The sequence below is a fragment of the Columba livia genome, chromosome 14 (assembly GCF_036013475.1).
Source record: "Columba livia isolate bColLiv1 breed racing homer chromosome 14, bColLiv1.pat.W.v2, whole genome shotgun sequence".
Lineage (NCBI taxonomy): Eukaryota > Metazoa > Chordata > Aves > Columbiformes > Columbidae > Columba > Columba livia.
In genome coordinates, this window is record NC_088615.1 from 15004896 (window position 1) to 15012372 (window position 7477).

General features: G+C 44.5%; 1 pseudogene; it reads left to right on the top strand.

The window, feature by feature from the left end:
- The first annotated feature begins 1478 nt into the window (after positions 1 to 1478).
- LOC135575388 (zinc finger CCHC-type and RNA-binding motif-containing protein 1-like) lies at positions 1479 to 2554 on the top strand (annotated as a pseudogene).
- Positions 2555 to 7477: the final 4923 nt, after the last annotated feature.

Here is a 7477-nt window from a genome sequence, read left to right on the forward strand (position 1 = left end):
ACCTAAAAGTAAACCACACAACTAAGAACATCGTCTGGAAGTGCTGTGATAAAGTTTGAAACCTGCAAAAATCTTGGTACTCATGAGACTTTGGAGGCAGAAAGCTGGGTGCCCAGCAGTATGAGGAACCTCCAGAATTAAGTTGGGGTTGTGAGGATCTCAGTTCTGAATTTAGGCTTAAAATATCAGTTGGATGGGACCATCCAAGAAACAGATGCAGCTGTGAGCAGGGAGCTGCCCACCTTACTCTAACACTCGGCTGGTGTTATCTCAGCACAAAGCTGTCCTCTGTCCAGCCACGGACAGAGACAACACCCAGCTCTGCAGGGGATGCGGCAATGCTGAAGAGATACCCATGAATCAGGACATCACCCACAACAAGGTTCTCCAACAAAACTGAAGTACTGGCCCAATAAGCAGAGGTTAGGACTCATGTCTGAATGACTGGTATAGCCAGAAATATCTGGTCACTGTTGAGAGAGAGAGGAGGTGGTTTTACATTTTAAAGACTTGTATCCTTTTTGAAGCTTTTATTCACCAAAACCTAATATTAATAATGATGGCAGATCCTACTTTCCTTGAAGTAATGCCAGTTTTAATGCATTTTTTTTACATAACTATAGTATTATTGAGGAACAAGTAGTAAGTGATAGATACTTTAATGTAATATGAGTCAATATATATTTATATGTGGTTTATGACTTAATCAATATTGCTACATTAGCAAGAATAAATATGGTGTTTCCTTTTCTGGCTTTGAAAAGAACAAATAAGGAAAGTCACATTATGGAGTTTAGGAATGAATAAAACCTCTTCATTTCCCAGACAATTCAGTAAATCTCTGACATTCATTTGTTCTCCAGAGCAGAGCAAGTACCTTCCTGGGCAGGCAGCACCTGGAGACCCAGCTTGGGACTCTGCTTCAGATATCACAGAATCACAGAATGTCTGGGATTGGAAGGGGCCTGGAAAGCTCATCCAGTGCAATCCCCCCATGGAGCAGGAACAGCCAGATGAGGTTACACAGGAAGGTGTCCAGGCGGGTTGGAATGTCTGCACAGAAGGAGACTCCACAACCCCCTGGGCAGCCTGGGCCAGGCTCTGACACCCTCACCAGGAAGAAGTTTCTTCTCATATATAAGTGGAACCTCCTGTGTTCCAGTTTGTACCCATTACCCCTTGTCCTATCACTGGTTATCACTGAGAAGAGCCTGGCTCCATCCTCCTGACACTCACCCTTTCCATATTGATCCCCATGAATGAGTCCCCCCTCAGTGTCCTCTTGTCCAGCTCCAGAGCCCCAGCTCCCTCAGCCTTTCCTCACACGGGAGATGCTCCACTCCCTTCAGCATCTTGGTGGCTGCGCTGGACTCTCTCCAGCAGTTCCCTGTCCTGCTGGAACTGAGGGGCCACAACTGGACACAATATTCCAGGTGTGGTCTCCCCAGGGCAGAGTAGAGGGGCAGGAGAACCTCTCTTGACCGACTGACACCCCCCTTCTAATCCACCCCGGGTACCATTGGCCTTCCTGGAAGCGAGACGTGGCTGGAGTGGCAGTAGAGCAGAGGGTATGTCAAGTCAGGTCCCGTCCCACTGGGGCCTGCACGTTGGCTGGTGTTGTGTCGACCCACATGTGCCCGCGCGGGCTGAGCCCTGTCATGATGGGAAAATAAACAGTCGGTTGGCACCAAGCAAAAGCACAGTATATGTGTCCAATTTACCCTTTGCTTTGACAGACAATGATCTATACAGGATCTTTTCAAAGTATGGGAAAGTTGTCAAGGTTACTATTATGAAAGGCAAAGACACAAGGAAGAGCAAAGGAGTTGCCTTTATTTTGTTTTTGGATAAAGAATCTGCACAAAACTGTTCTCAGGCACTTGATAACAAACAGTTGTTTGAAAGAGTAATGAAAGCAAGTATTGCCATTGATAAGGGAAGGGCAGCAGAATTCATTCACAGGCGTAACTACTTTGATAAGTCTAAGTGTTACAAATGTGGGGAAGCAGGACATTTAATTACGCTTGTCCTAAAAATATGTTAGGAGAGCGGGAGCCACCAAAAAAAAAAAAAAAAGAAAAAAGAAAAGAAGAAGAAAAAGTAAATAGTTGAGCCAGAAGAAACTGAGGAGTAAGGAGAAAGTGAAGAGGAAGGAGAAGACCCTGGTTTAGACAGCCTCAACCAAGCCGTAGCTGTTCAGCAATCCAAAATTGAGGAAGAACAACAAAGATGGACACAGACTGCAGGGGAGTCTTCGATTTCAGATTATTCAAAATGTCCATGGATTAAGAAAAATGCTTATTTCAGTGATGAGGAAGAACTCAGCGATTAAAATAATACTGGTTTATATGCATATATAACATATACAGTGTACATTTTGTAATATTTTTTGTAATTTTTTTAATTAAATATTTCACAGATAGCTTCCTAAGAGGAATTTAAGAAAGGAAACAGGCCCCAGCACAAAGCCTATGTCTACTTCAGCATCCTGAATCTCAAGATGAAGGGCTTTGTACCCTGAGCAAGGAAGGTTTTACCACCGAAGAACAGGAGTGCACAGCTCACATCGCCCCCACGCTTCTGCCACCAGCACCTTCCCTAGCTCTGCAAAAGGGAAGGATAAAGTGCTCCTGATTTAATACAGCTCAACACATTCACTGCTGCAGGAGGTACAGGTTGTGACAGACGTGGGACATCCATTTTTATCAAAGACCAAAACTTTTCCACCAGTTATTTGTTCTGGGGTACTGGCCCTACCCAATGCAGCACAGAAGCCCTGCCCCACCAGCAAGATGTTCATCCTACATATCCTAAATATTCATCCTACATGTTCACCCTACAGTGGCAAACCTTCATCTGGAGCAAACCCCCAGGGAAAACTCATCCCCGGCTCCTCTCCGCACTTGCTGCCCCCAAATCAGAGTCACTCTCCCGGCTCCTCCTTGGGTACGTACCCCAATATGCAGTTATCTTTGCAGGGTGCAATGCCGTGTCACCTTGCTCCTGATGGACCAGTGCAGGGAGGGAGAGCCAGCATGTGCAATCTGAGCTTGAGCACCTTGATGGGATGCGGGACAAGACACTTCTGATATTTGCTATAAGTACCCCAAATCATGCCAGAAGCCCACGCCTGTCAGTCGTGCTGGCAGCCAAATCTAGGCAACATCTGGAAAAAAAAATATATATATAAAAATCACAGCCCTTGTTCCTGTCCCAAAATCCTCCAAATCCAAGCAAGCAGTATGCATTTCTGCTAGGACTTCCAAGAATGATGGCACTTCTGGGTGGAGGGATTTTTTTTTTCACTTGTGATCTACCCTCTGGGATCCAACAAGAAGGAGCCTGGGGTGATGGTGGTCTAAAGAAATAGCTCTGGGGAGCAGCTCACAGTTCAGCCTTGTCTAATGGCACTAAAAGTGGCTCCAGCTCCAACTCTCAAAGTTCATATTTCTGACACCACTTAAGGGTTTTGTTTTGAAGATCCCAGTGAGACTTTGAGCTAGGTAGATTTGAGAGTGTTTAAAGCAGGATCTTAATTTATTTCAACTGACTAAAGACACTCAGAGCAGGTCTCAGCAGTGACTGGTGTCCCTCGATGTCACCCAGCACACCTCCTTCCCCTGCCACACCGCACACAAGGCTACAGATGGTTGCTCTCTTAAAAACCTAATTCCAACATTAGAAGACCTCTACTTGAGATGGATAATCTGCACCAACACTCACCTGACCCACAGCAACCAGCCCAGATCCACCAGGACTCGTCCATCGTCGCTTCTGGTCAGCCACAGGCTCAGCCTTCAGCAGAGACTCTGTGCCACATGAAGCCAAGCTGCAAGGTGAGCCTGAGATATTTGTGGTTTGAGGTGCTATTTGATGTGCTCCTCTAAAGGAATTAACCTCTGGAAATCCAGCTACTACTTCCACTGTTGGCTGGAGCCAAGCTGGTTCTGTCTCCATCCTCGTTCATTGGGCAACAGAGCTTCTCAAAACATGGACTTTTGACCTAGAGCTGAGCTCAAAGGTTGTGCCAGTGATGCTGAAGCTCCTGCTAGACCCACCTTGGGCCACGTTTGTGTCCCCTGGGCAGGAGCTGATGCTCACAGCCCAGTGCCACCAACTGAATTGAACGCAGCCTCTTCCACCACGATGGCCTCCTCCATGCCCTCCCAACACACCTGGATTACCCTCTTGCCATCTGGATTTACCCAGCTTTCCATGGGGTCAAAGCTTGACCTTCCAGATCACAGAGCCAGTGCTCACACAAGGACAGCAGCAGGGAAAAAAAAAATCTCCTCTGTCCTCAATTTGGAGAGTTTATCAGCATTTATTTATTTTTAACAGATCGCTGCCGCCACATTTCCGACCTTTTCTGGTTGTGATCGTTAGAACTTTTAACTGGATCATAAATCTTTTATTAACATTTGGTATTATACTAATTAAAACTCTTCCATATATGTATTATTAATTTCTCCAGCATTTCTTGCAAGGGTGACGTTTTTAGCTGGCTTAGCAGAATGCGCCATAGTAAATAAGGAGAAACTCATTTCCAGGCAATTAAGCTTGCAGAAAAATAAGTTTCTTAATGGAGGGCACGATCATTACAAATTTTACCTAAATAAACAGGGTTTCTTAATGGTAACTCTTCAAGCTAAGTAAACAGATTGGTGTGGTAATGTCCTAAGCAATACTTAAATGTAACTGTTTAATAAATTGGTAAATTACTCATTTCATCTTAGAACAAAATGGTAATACTGTAGTAATAACCTAGTATATATTCTGTAAATATGAAGCATTATCACTTTAGCTCTGAAGAAATCACCACAGTGATATGTCAGCATTGATCTAAAACTGCAGCATTTTATCTCAAGTTTATTACCCATTTTTGAGAATCGCTGAGATTTTCAGAGCATAATGGCAATAAAAGAAGAATTTAAAAAGCGCTTAAATGTGCATAAGTTAATCAGAGGTATCCTCAGGGGGAAAAGGAAATTTGGTAAAACATGAATTATAAGCATCATTTAAACTTACTTTGGACACTAGAGATAATAAATGGCACCATAATTTAGAAATAGCTTTTAACATCAATGACTGTAAGTAGCACTTTACTGTTCATAAGAATTGCAAAGCAACGGTGCTGAGGCCAATTTTATTAGCCATTTTTTTCTTTATAAAAGCAATCCAACCATTTCCAAACGGAGCAGACAGGAACAAGAGTTACGTGTTAATATGCAAAATGCATTTGATTTTTTTTTTTTTTTAAATAGCCAGCAATAAATTTACCAAAAGATACAATCTGGAAACAATTGAATGATCATTGAAGAAGAATAAAGCTTTCTCAGAGTTTACATATTTGGGAAGAGGAGGAAAAGGAGGGAGAATATTGTCCATACATCCCTATTTACCAGGGAATGTTGCGGCACTTCCGAAGCGAGGGGAGCAGCAGTAAATCAGAGGAGGCAGCGCTGGGGGAACAAGGCTTCTCCTTGCGAACTTTTCAGGGCTGACAAAGCCCCCGAGGATCGCAGCCCCCCACACAATACCCCATTAACACGCCTCCTTCCCAGCCACCGACCAGCCTACAAAGCATCTTTCAGAGCCATCCCCGACCGACCCTCGTACCCATAAATTTGGGGCAGGCAGGACAAGAGTCCCTTTGAGCGCGGGGCAGCACACGCATTATTTGGGGAGGGGGGAGCTCCTGGCTGCCGTGCTGGGGGGATGAGCCTGTTCCTCGGGGAGCAGTGACACGGCCCCCCAGGTATTTCACCGCAAGATCTTTTTCAGACACCCACCCTCCCGGTGCTGTGTGCACTAGCAGAATTGCCAAACAAACTGAGCTCAAGAATTACAATTTATTTTAATTGTTTTCAGACTAATCCTGTGACTCCAGAATAAAAGAGATTAATATTCTGGAGACTTTCTGTGTTTGAAGTATTCGAGATCCTTAACACATGAAGCAGCCCTGCTCGGCAGAATGGGTTGTTAACTTGGAAACTCAGGAGAAAGCAAATATCTATATTTTAATTATTTCACTCCTGGCCACTTTAGCATAATCAAGATCTAACTACAGTCATTATCCTGCATTGCTAAACCAAGTCCTCCGTGCTTTCAGAGCAGCTGGGAGTCTTAGCGCTCCAGTTTGTCCCCCAGTAGTTTCTGGGATGTAATGTGGTTATGCACCATCCCTAAGATAAAATAAGAATAAGGTCACTTGGATTATTTTCTGGGGAAACAAATTCAAGCCATGCTGGTAACGGACTGTGGCTGATTTTGTGTTGCTGCTGGGAAGATTCATTCAACCACTAGAAGAGTCGTCTCAGCACAGAAACAGAAGCTGTACAACAGAATGTGTAAGAAGCATCCTCTGCTCCAGGACTTTGCCTTGGCCTCCAGCAAAGCACATTTCCAGCGGGAGAGATCCCTCTGGAAGTACCGAGAGGAGAGGAAAACTTCTAAATTGAACAAAAGGAAAACCAGGAGGTGATGCAAACCTTAATTTCATACGTAGGACTCTGAAACGGCCGCATCGAGCAAACAAGTGTGCCACCAACTGCAAGGGCTAGAAGCTAAAATTGTTGTTGCTGGTTTTTTTCCCTGAATTTGTACAACAACCACAGAACAGAACAAACAGGAGTGAGAGATCCATTTTTACTGTGACTGTGATTAGGCACTTATATTTCAAATCGACCTGCCGATCATGAGGAACGTTTTATTCAGGACTGGATTACTTTTTAAATTACATCTCTTACCTCAGATAAGGCTTTATTCAGGAGAAACGTAATACCTGTGTTATGAGGCACTGAATTAAGATGAACTTGCCATGGAACAACTACATTTTAATTTACTTCTCATAATTAAAAGCAAATCTCTGAATACCTTAGGCTGATTTTTTTAAGCATCCATTTAAATCTTCCTGTTGTTCTAAGTGGACATCTTAAAACACCAGAGGTAGGTACCAAAAAAATTCTTAACACTGAGATCCCTTGAAATCTGGCAACACATCTTTAATTAGAGAACTCAGGCGCTGTGCTCCGTGAGCTGGGAAAGCTCAGCTGATGGGGTGGGTCCTACAGCCCTTTTTAAGACTGGTTTAAGACTGGGGGGACACAAGGACAGACAGGCAGGCTCCCCAAAATGCCGTGCCCCCCCAGAAAGGTGCTGCACCACCTTCAGCTCCCAGCAGCAGCTACTCCTGCAAAACCAGCTCTGCCATTCCTCATCTGACACCAAAACCAGCAACATGGGGCTTGGCTTTTGCACGGAGACAATGACATTTCCAGCTCCTCTTTTTTTCTTCCACATTAGTGCATATTTTAGCTTGTGGCATCAGTAGCAAGACTGCAATTTTAATGCAGCTACAGAACTGGTATTGTTGCATTCAGCTCTGTGTTCACTCGCTGCCTGTGTGAGCGGTACCGACTGAAGGGATCATCTCCATGCACGGCACCCGCGTGGCACACAAAGCCCACGCAGCGGG